This window comes from Cavia porcellus, unplaced genomic scaffold (assembly GCF_034190915.1).
Source record: "Cavia porcellus strain 051 isolate PalLab524CR breed Dunkin Hartley unplaced genomic scaffold, mCavPor4.1 scaffold_45, whole genome shotgun sequence".
NCBI classification, from domain to species: domain Eukaryota; kingdom Metazoa; phylum Chordata; class Mammalia; order Rodentia; family Caviidae; genus Cavia; species Cavia porcellus.
This window is the reverse complement of record NW_026947528.1, coordinates 777,506-789,531: the sequence shown is the minus strand read 5'-3', so window position 1 is coordinate 789,531 and position 12,026 is coordinate 777,506. Positions and strand designations below refer to the sequence as shown.

The 12,026-nt window shown below is 32.6% G+C and overlaps 1 long non-coding RNA gene across 1 annotated transcript in view; it reads left to right on the top strand.

Moving 5' to 3' along the window:
* Positions 1 to 12,026, top strand: part of LOC101788396 (uncharacterized) — a 104,449-nt gene that overhangs the window by 87,292 nt on the left and 5,131 nt on the right. Inside the window, exon 6 of the long non-coding RNA XR_010045874.1 lies at positions 5,618 to 5,759. This is a non-coding gene — a long non-coding RNA (uncharacterized LOC101788396). The remainder of the gene's footprint in view (positions 1 to 5,617; positions 5,760 to 12,026) is intronic.

Here is a 12,026-nt window from a genome sequence, read left to right as displayed (position 1 = left end):
GAGGTGTCTGTGCCGAGGTGGGTCTGGGCCTAGCTGTGCCATGGGGCAGCTGAGTGGAGAGGTGCTTGGGTCCCCTGCAGCAGAGTTCCATAGTGTGTTTGGTGTTCTTCTGCAAACTGAAATGAGGAGTCGATTTTTCTGGCTGAAATTTATACTGAAGACTGGTCCCAGACCTTGTTAACCTGGGACAGTGGAGTCCTCACAGCTCCCACAGGCAGCAGGCTCAGAATCCGGCCCGGGGACTTCTCACGCTCCAGGCTGGGAGATTTGTCCCTCTGCAGCTCTGTTCACCCCTCGCGGTAGCGGTGGGGTGTGCTTGGCTCCCGGGGTTGGCTGGGGTCTTCAGGTGGTGCTGGGCTGGAGGCCACACGCTTGGTGATGTGCTCATTGTACGTTGGGGGGCCTCGCTTGTTGGGGCTGCTGCGGGAGGTGGAGGGGACCTGGTGGTGCTCAGTGCCGGTCTCCTTCACAAGGTTTCCTTTGCAGCAAATAACCCTTAATTTATCCTGGTATGAGGAGGCCAGGTAAATCGCTCCCGAGGAAATTGCAGGGCCCAGGTAGCTTGGGTTTGGGATTTCCAAATAGGCTCGGGCAGGAGTCCCCAGTGAGCAACGTGCCTGGATCTCAATGACAAGTGAGTTGAAGTGGGTCCTGTCTCTCTTTATTCCCTCTGTATATGTAATTAAAATTAAGTTAAAACCATAAACATATCTAAATAATGATGGAGAAACAAAGCTAATACTAATCAATACCTAATAATACTGGCATATGAACATACAGAAACGCAGATTTGGAAAAAATAATGCTACTACAGATAAGGAAGGTTATTTCATAATTAAAAAGTTTTAATTTATAGATGGTACACGTAAACACAAAATAACTTTGCCTCTGCTAATAAAGGTTCAAAACCAACAACAACATATGATAGTAATACATGTGGAAAACATGGTGCCAGCCATACATTTCTTTCAACTGATAACAGAATAAATATACAATAATTTAGCTAGGAGTTAAAATTTTAAATAATATTATCAATTAATTTGACTAATTACAATTACATAAGTTTGAACAAAGTTAGAAGAAAACATTTTTAAATTTACTCAAAAAGTTTGCAAGGGTAGATCATATTTTAGGTTGTGACACAATGCCCATAAATTATAAAGATATGTGAAACATGTAGATTGTCCTCTGATTAAAATCAAACAATAGTAGGAAGGAATATAAATCTGAGAACACAGGCTGGAATTTATTTCACTGTAGCATGCTCCACATAGTGCCTTTAACCACGGATTCAATCCCCAGCATGGCATAGAGAAAGAAGGAAAGAAAGTAAAATACCCACATACACGGAAAGCAATTAACAAAATTACAGTAACCATGATCAAAGCAATGAGAAAAGTTAAAAATGCAATTAAAAATTAGTTATAACTGGGTAAAATGAAAATAAAGTGACCTAAACAATTGTTGTCATGCATTTGAGAAAATACTCATAGAAAACTGAATAGCAATTAATGTCCTTTTAGGAAATCTCCTATCATAGATGTAAACCTACTGCAAAAGAAACTTGAAACAGAAAAATCTAAATATATGTACACAGTAAAGAAATATTATAAAATAGTACATTAAAAGGAAAAAAACCAACAAAATCAACAACTATTTCCTTGTATTGTAGTGTGTAGTTGTTAGACCTCTATGCAGATTATTTTTCTTCAAAGGAGAAAACATAAATATGAGTAATACAAAGACAGTGTTATAGGTTGCATAAACATAGATATAAATGAGAATTGTACAGCCAAGTTCATAGGAATATAATGAGTCTTGGTTACTTTAGAGGTTGGATGGGAGAACCACTTGAGCCCAGTGTTGGAATCCATGTTGCACAAAATAGTGAGATACCAATTTGAGGGAAAAATTTAGCAAAAAGAAAAAAAATCACATAAGAGATTGTTATGGGCAGGCTTATGTCATTTAATTTGGTAACTCGGGTAGTGTGGACAACTTGAAGAACAAAAGTAAATTCACTCAAGGAAACAATAGTATCCTTGTATACTATTATCAACAAACAATAGTATCCTTGTATACTTATATCAAAGACTTTGAAATTCCATTTTAAAGCTTTCCCACAAACTAAACTCCTTACCAGTGAACTTCTTTGAAAATTTAGTACATATTTAAGGAAAAAGTAATACAAATTATAAACAGTCTCAGAAAATTTAAGAGAAGTCACTTCCTACGTCAAGGTCCTGAGTTCAATCTCCAGAACAAAAAAACAAACAAACAAAAAAATCCCAATGAATAAACACTAATTACTCTGCTTTGGTGCTTTCTGCTTGCTTATCACATATAGGCCTCAAATTGCCAAGGATCAGGGCCTGATACTTTGGAAATGATCCCAATCAGTGCTAGTTGATGTAAAAAAGATCTGTCTCAGAATCCTGGGTGTCACTTCAGTGTTTCTATTTGTGATTGCACCTTAACTTACTGTGCCCATTATTTGAGATTCTTCTCAAAATCATTTACTTAAAAAATGAGGAACATTTCATGATGAAAAGACAATGTTATTAATTATTATGAGAGTATTCTTATTTTCCAACCAACAAAAGATAAATTTTTCTAATGTCATGTAGATTTTTTCCTTAAAATCAAATAATTTATATCTTTTAGGCAAATTTTGTATCACATCTTATCTCAGAAAAAATGCTATAGATAGTATTTATTTCTTTTACTCCTTGCATAAATGTAAACTATTATGCACACATTGTAACATTCATATGTATTTTTGCCTAACTGAACATAACAAGTGTGATTTGCATTCCATATTTGTTTCTATTTTTACTCAAGCAAAATAAATTAATAGTTAAATTATCAAATAAACTGTTTTTCAGGATGATTAATGCTGCACTAAAAAGACTCAAAATACACATCTGAGTACGTTTCCCACTTTTCCATCCCTCAGAGAATCTTCAATTTATATTTTAGAATTAAACTTCCAACCAATTTGGCACAAATGGCAAATATGAGTAATGTTTTTTCTTTATCTATATCTTTTATATTATCATCTATATCTACTCTTTTAAGATGATTTATAATAAGCAACTCTTAACTATGCTGTTTTGCTTTTGCATAATGTTAGATGTGTTTTTCTAGTAATTCCCATCATCAAGTTGATAAATGGATCTATGCCTTAAAAGAAGTACAGTCATTGCTGTTGTACTGAGCATCAAACTTAAGAATGTTTGCTTCTCAAACTTGATGTCAGCAAACCCAAAAGAAATCTAAATTCCACATTACTAAATTGTAAGAGTCTACAGAAAAGCAATAGAATTGATACATCATATTCCAAAGGGAATAATGAATATATCATGTTAAGATAAGGAACTAAATACAATAGAACCATCATTCCAAAATAATAATGATCAAGCTGTGTTTGGCTCTGAATATAATTTTGCACTGTAAAACGTTGATAAAAAATAAAAATTGAGGAACAAATATGCATATGTATACATTTATCTATGTATATCTTGATGAGACAGTAACAGAAATATACACATGTGTATCTTGTTTTAAAATTTAGAGCAACATCTCCTAGTGGAAATTGGTGATGTTGATGATGATAATGATTATACCCTTTGAGGTCCTATGGTCTTTTATCTGTCATCACTGACAATTTTTGTGACTTAATGTTATGTTATGGAATAGAATATGAGATCCTATGGAATATAGACTTTGGGCATCTAACATTGAATCTCATGTTTTCTACAGGGTGTCAGTGTAATCTAGAAATTGAAACAACAGAAAAAACTTACAAGTACTGCTATGATATTGACTTTGTGAGAAAATTTCTGAAAAAGTACTTTATACAGTTTGGTGTAATAAACACAAAAAGAAACTAATTGTTCAATAGCATTTTCCTCCTTGAGATTTCCTTTTACATAAACAATATATTACATTGAATCATTCTTGGTGGCAACTTTTATATCTACACTATTAAATATTCTTTCCATTAGCACTGAAATTCTGGCATACTCAGCTCAAGCTTTTGTTTTATGATTAAAAATCTATCTTACTATCAGAAGTTACAGTCCTTAATTTTGGTATGCATTCTTTAGAAATTAAAGAATTATAAAAAGTCTCTTTTCTCCATACATCATAATGGATTGATAATGTTGGCACATAAATAAGCACACTGGAATACTTACTGTGGTTAAGAAAAGGTAGAGTTACATTTCACAAATGATTTTGTGTTATATAATTGGAAAGTGGAATAATAGCCAGAACGAAGGAGAATGTAGTTATAATTGCAAGTAGTAGTTATGGACAATAATTACCTAGTGTGAAAGCTTTTCTTGTCTACATGCTAAAACAGCTTACAATTCCCTCTATTTTCATAAGTGTTTAATATTGGATTTTATATATATTTGGGATGAAAATTATAGTGAGTTATTAATCACATTTGCTTTTGATTTCAAAACTGGAAAACCAAGTGGTTGTTGGGATGCATTATTTCATAAGGGCTTTCCTTCAGTCTTATTTTCTTGCTTTCTATTCTTTTAAATTCTTTCATTTTATTTTAAAGAGATTAAGACAAAACAGGACATAAAACTTTTATGCTCCATCCAGCTAGAATGAAGTCTCTTTTCACGTATTGTTATATTATTTCAGATTTTAGTTATAGGAAAGAAATCATTTTGTCCTTTCACTTTCTGTCTGATATTTAGAATTGAAAAGTTTGGGGGGAGGGAAGCAAGGGAGGGAAAAATTCTGCGTTTTCCATCGATGTAGTTACTGGTAATATTATTTTTTGATTCTCAAAAAAATCTCGATTTTAATGTTTTCTGGTTGTGGTGGTAAAAATGCTCTTCATTGACTAGTTTCAAGCTATCTACATGATTCTGAATTCAGTTAGAAGGAGCAAAACAAAGTTAATCTTGTAAGTCACTGCGACCAAGTTGCAGTACAAGACTTTGTGTGTGTGTGTGTGTGTGTGTGTGTGTGTGTGTGTGTGTGTTTCAAATATTGAAGAGAGAACAGAGGGAAATGTACAATGACTACCATTGTTGTGTAGGCCATGAAAGACATAAATACTAAAATTAATAAGTAGGTAAGTGAGTCAAAAACTTCCAGAGTACTAGAATTACTTAGAAAAAATAATATCATGGTGTAACATAAATTAGTTTGGGGGCTCTGACGGAGGAAATATTCTTTGGCTATTTTATTGGTAAAGTCTATTTTGTGAAAGTGCTATTTGGTTTTAAACTTATGTGATATCAGGAATATGCCATATAAAATATTCAGCTCAGCAGTATTAAAATAGCCTCGAGGTGACTGAGAGATGGTGGAGAAAAGAAGCAAGGAGGGATGCAAAGCATGAGTTGAGAAATAGGACAGATTTCATGCAGCCCACTTCATGTATGATTATCAGTAAAATTTTAGGCCACAAGTCCACACTGTAGTAAGTGTTTACACATACCTCTAGTGTGACAGTTTTAGGGAAAGACTTTCAGAAAATTATGAGGGTTTCTGCATTTGGCATTGAGGAAAAAAATAACTTAACATATGAGATTTTGTTCCCCCAAACTTTTAACATTATAAAGTTATATTAGGGCATTTTTGTTAGCTTTCTTTCAGCACCAAATGACAGCTTTCTGCCTGGCCCTCAGAGGAACATGGAGCATTCGAGGATAAGAAGGGAAGATATTAGAGCACAGGCAAAGAGATGACGATGCCACAGAAGAGATACAAGATGCACTTTTCAAAGAGTAGGTATCACAAGTTTCTTATATTTTTATAAGAAACTTATAATTTAAAATGTTCTAAAGAAATCAGATTATGAGGTAAACATTAAAGCAAATTAATCAATTCACTGAGCTGACTGAATTTTTCTTCCCTGGACACTGAAAGGGAAATGCCTTTCTGAAGACTCAATCTAGGCCAAACATCAAAGAAAGTAAGAATTTATTTACAAATATTGAAAATGTATAAAATCTTCCAAAAAATAAAATATGGCTACTGGGAAATTGGTAAATTAGCTCAGGCTGTCTGCAGCAAAAGACAATGAAGTTGCCACTGAAGTACGTGTTCCTGGTCTTCTACTCGTGCTCCATAAAAATGTCTACAGGTGAAAAGTAGACTATGTACTTATTAACAAGCAGATATGCTTTTCTTAATCTCTTGCACACTAAAACTTAAGAACTTCTAAAATAAGAGTAAAACTTATGACATAAATATCAAACATTTTCTCTATTACTTTTACTTCCCTTGAAAAATCTTTGTATAATGCAGTATGAAAGATTAGACTGTCTGTAAAATGGGACTTTACAGTCAAGATATCCAATTAGGAGGGAGAGATCAAAATTAAACCACATAAAGGACATATCGAGAAATGCTGTCTAACAAATGCTTGCTGATTGGCTCTGTATGAACTGTGCAAAGGAACAACACATGATGAAAGCCAGTCTGTTTTTTGCAAGTTGGATCGCAGTGTTGACAGCAGAAAAAGAAAATGGGAAGAATTAGGAGGATTGGACAGAGAGTGCCTTCAAACTTCCCAAGGAAAATGGGATAAAGAAAATACTTCATCAGCAAGGTTCAAGTCCAAGGTGACGAGCAGGAAATGTGGAGGGAAAAAGCCTCTGAAAAATAAGGAAATTAGCAACAGAAGAATGGAAAAGTAGAAAAAGTCACCAAGAAAGGGTCCAACAGTACCCAAGAATAAAAGGGCAGCACAAATCATCCATCTTTCATCAAATTGCCATTAATTTAAGAAGAGGAGAGAATTTAAAAATAACTCACTCTTATGTTGATTGTGAACTGTTGTAAAAGTTATATTACTGCAAAAAACTTCTTAGCAAGTAAAAGCCATGGAAAATGTGGCCTACATATCAAAAATACAATAAATGATACAATGATGTTTTGCATCAGCAACTAACAAAATGCACATCACATAGATCAGCTTTTTGTCCAAGCAGAGATTATGCTGAGGGCTTCCTGTCCAGAAGGATGACTTATGGAGATATGACGAGTTGGCAGTAAATTACTGTGATAGGGAAATGCCTTGGCATTAGGGCGCCCGCAGTTAATTTTCTACAAGTGAGGAGGCTGTGTTTTAAAGAGCAGTGAGTAGGGCAATGACAGAGTTCTCAGAACTAAGCTCAGGAATGTGAATACTTTGCTATCTAGCTCCTGTTTTTCTCCATCCACAAATATTTGAAAATATTTTCCTTTCTTCCTAAAATACAGATCATGAAACTATTCATGCAGGACAGCTAGCCATGGCAAAAACCTGACTACGGTCTGGTAGAAGAAATAGAGATTTACAGATTGAAACATTTATCTATCTTTTTGCATGTTGACAGTCATTATGTAGTTTATGGTACAAATACTTTAGGAAAAAAATATAGTATAGTAAACCAATAGTGTCACACTTCAATTACTATACCTAAGACCAGTCATCAAACTAATTTATAGAAATTGATATAATAGGGGGCTGGGGATTTAGCTCAGTGGCATAAGAGCCTGCCTTGCAAGCAGGCACCCATGAGTTCAATCCCTGGTACCAATAAAAAAGAAAAAAGCCAAAAAAAAAAAAAGAAAGAAAGAAATTGACTATATATATATATATATATATATATATATATATATAATTAAATTTGCTTTATTTGGAACAACTATTAATTCATAGAAAGGATCGATTCTGTTCTCTTTCTCCCCTTACTGGGAAAGAAGCTGTCTGAAGTTGGTGTGTGCAAGCAATCATAATTCTAAGTAACTTTCTATGTCAAAAATATACAGGTTAATTGCACTGCAAACACATTATATTTGATATTTAGTGATTAACTCTTATTTACTAAAGACATTAAAATTTTAAAAGAGAGAAACTCTAAAAATTGTAATTTAGGGAGTCAGCTTATGATAATTTAACTTTCTTGAAAATGTCGTACTAGAGAGATAATGAAGAATTTATACAATCTTCCAAATATTCCCTATCACTGGTATCTGTATCTTTACAGGAATACAAATGATCTTGATATAATCCTTCATATTGTTAAGTAGATGTATACATATAAAAATATATTGATGTATCTTAGGGTTATATATATATATATATAATCTCCTAAAAAATCTATCTATCTATCTATCTGTGTATCTATGTATCCTTGAGTCTATCTATCTAAAACCATAGACAATTTCAGACACAATAAAGAGGAATTCGCTATTAGAATATTTTCTCATTTGCTGTTATGTTTTACCAATTTTTCCTCAGGAATTTCATATCTAGAATGTTACACATATACTTTAGAAATATATTCACCTTGGGAGAAAAATGAAGCCATTCTTAATGATGTGAAAAATTCTCTTTTAAAATCCAGGTACTGAGAAAATTATTTAATCCACTCTTTTACACCAGGAGCAATTTATTTAAGAAGGAATATTTACTTCACCTGTTATATATCCCTTATCAGTTCACAATATGTTATGAAAAAATGTCTATATAACACACCCTGAATTATACTTCTACTATTTAAAAAAAAGACAGTTTTGTGTTCATTTCTGAGTATAGAACAATATTTTTTAGACAAATCACAGGAACAAAAATAAACCACACAAATAAAAATAAATCCTTAAAGCATACTTTTTATTGTACTAAAGAATATCAAGAGAATAGTAAATAATATTTTCTTTTATTACACAGTCACAAACTTCCTAACTTAGATGGTAAAGTCAAATGCTTTGTATTACTCTAGAATCAAAATATTATTAACTTAATATATTTAAATCAACCTCACATCTTTTATGAATGAGCAACATATTAGAAAATAAAGTCCTAAAATGAGTTTTAAAATATAATATTAAATGCGACGGAAAAATAAATGTCAAAAGGTGGTGAATAGGTTCCTAGTATTGCCAAAATGTTTGCAAGTTTATTTCCACAGATATTAAATTTATATATTTTGTCAATTCTAACAGAAAATGTTTTGGCAAAATGTGTTTTATGGTATGGTTTGCAGGATAACAACTTCTATGTAACACAAATTAAGATAGTGACATTTTAGACAAAATAAGATCAGAAAAGACCAATAAGTGTTACAGGAGTCTCTCTCTCTCTCTCTCTCTCTCTCTCTCTCTCTCTCTCTCTCTCTCTCTCTCTCTTCGTGCTAGTGATGCCCTTTTGGTCTAGGATAAAAAAATAATTTTCAGTGATTTAAATTCTTTTATAACTTCACACATGTCCAAATGTGTAGAGTTACAGATTCTCATATTTAGTGTCCACTAACACCAACACTAATTTTAATCCTTATTGTATAAAGTCCCTATTTCCATTGTCCATCTAATGTATCGTTTGAACTTTTAGAGTATTCATGAAGTTCAATTTTGGGGGAGTTTTTGCTGTCTATCACAGTCCAACTTTTCTGTTTGTTCTAATAATTGACAACATAGTTCTGTTTGAATATTATCATACTGTTTTCTGATTATATACCTTGCTACAAACTCATAAAATAAGAATAATGTAGTGTGTGTCATATTTCATATGCCTATACAAAAAACAGACAAGCAGACAAGTGTAATTTTGTACTTACTGAGCATCTAACCTATCCTTCGTAATATCCATATGTCTGTTTATTATCACTGAAACTTTACAAAGGAAATATATACTTAATATTACATTAATGTATGGAATTTTTTGTATTTACTCTTTAATAATTTCAATTTTTTGGTCTTATTTATTGCTAAATTAATATAACCTCATAATAGTCTAGTATCTTACTTTTTTATTTTGGCCATGATATATTAGAAAATATGTTTGCAAAGGCAATATTAAGGAGGTAACACTTTTTTATTTTGCAAAAACTGTGCTTCTTGTAAAATCATGGTATATTTTAGGTGAGGCAAAACCATAGTTATGGTTAGAGGCAGTAAATCAAGCTTGAGCCACTTATCTCTGTGTGGTTTATGACAGATAAGCTCCTTGTCCAGCAGCTCATGTGTGAGCAGAGTTGTTTCACCCACAAATGATTTATTTTGGGTGATCTACTTGTCCAATGAAGATTTATTGCAGAGGATCCACTCTCCACAGTGATTAAACATGTGCGGTTGGCATATACAGAAGTCAGCAAGCAAAACCAAGACAAATGGGCATAGATTATCCCACCTAGAACCACTGAACCCAAGCATGCAGCAGAAATATGAGTGATCTCTTGTGAAATCATAGGAGTCCTCTTTTAATTATACAGTTTTATACTATTTCATTACTCTATAAAAATGAGATTATAAAATTAGGAATACTATTGTCACTTTCAGTGGATCAAATACTGTTTTGAATTATTGAACATGAGCTGTGCCAATATGCGCTGTTTAGAAGTTTTAACTGATCTATATATTGTCAGGTTAGGAGTCATGTCAGTCAGATCTCTTTAGTCTATGAACTAATGAAAGATTTCCTCTTGTTTTGTTGGTTTAGTTTAGTTTTGTTTTGTTTTGTTTTTGTCTTTTTGAGACAAGTTTGGGCTGGCCTTGAGGTCACTGTGTAGCCCAAGATGATCTTGAACTCACAACGATCTTCCTGCCTCTGTCTCCCAAGTGCTGGGATTATAGGCATGAGCCACCACAGTTGGCTAATAGAAGGTTTTCAATGAACATACTTACATTTATAAAAATATTAAATTATTGCTGTAATTTTTCTAGTAGTTATTCTTTATTCTTGTTACTTATTAAATTGTTATTTATCAAATACTATAGATGTCAAGTAACCTTTTTCAAAGAAATTCAGACCTGTATTTATATTTTCACATGGTTTGTCACACAGCAGAACTTTTGAATTATATTCGATTTCACAACATAGAATTTTTAATTTATAAATTATGCTTTTTATTGTATATAATTTCAGCTAACACATTATTTTGTAGATTTCTCTTATGTAATCATCTAAGAATTTTATATTTTTCTATTTTATGTATTTACTTGAAATGTACAAGGCATCTGTGGTTTTTTTTCCCATCTTTTTGAGACAGAGTCTTGCTATGCAGTTCACGTTGACCCTGAGCTCACTTTGTAGCCCAGGCTGTTCTTGAACTTGCAACAATCCTCCTGTGTCAGCCTCCTGTGTGCTAGGATTACAGGTGTGTACCATGCCCAGCCAATTGTGTTCTTCTTTCTTAAATTATTAATGTAGATGATCAGTTATCTCAGCGTGTGAGGACAATCTTTCTCAGATAAGTTTACTATACCTTTGCGAATGTTTTTATGAGCTTTCTGAGCCTTTTGTACCATTGATCTATTTGCCAATTCTATTCCCCCACCCCCCAAAATCAAACTTTTTGATTATCATAGTTTTGTAGCATAAATTAAGTCAGATAGTGTCCACTCTCTAACTTTGCTGTTCTTTAAAGTAGTGCTATAGTATTAGATATTCTGATTCTTGTGTTTCTTTTTAATTTTGTTTTTGTTTTTGTTTCATTTTTTCAATGCCAGAGATAGAATCCAGGGCCTTGTGATTACGAGGCAAGAACTCTACAGCTGAGCCATATCTCCAGCTCTCTTTATAATTCTGAATCTCTTTGTCAACACCTAAATATTCAGCATCTAAATGTAATCTGAGTTATAATAAACATTTAAATTAGAAAGAATGGATATCATGATGAATTTGAGTATTTTTATGATTTTTATTTATATTTATATTCATAAAAACACTGTCTCATGATTGGATTCTGGAAACTTTTGTTTTAGTTTACATTAAGCAAATTTTTAAGCATTGTATTGCTCTGTTTTTACTTTTATAAAGAGTCAACTGTCAAAATCTAGCTTATCAATTTAAATTTGGAGATATATATATATATATATATAGTGATGTACCATAATTGAGACAAGATCAACTTTCTACACTCAGAACATTCATTTTTTTCTTATATGAAATTGAGCACCTTGAAATCAAGTAGGCTCCGAAATTACTGATTTACTCTTTTACACAGTAGTTTTACCTTTACTGTAATTGCATACATGTTGAGCTTTATAACACATCATGTTAGGTT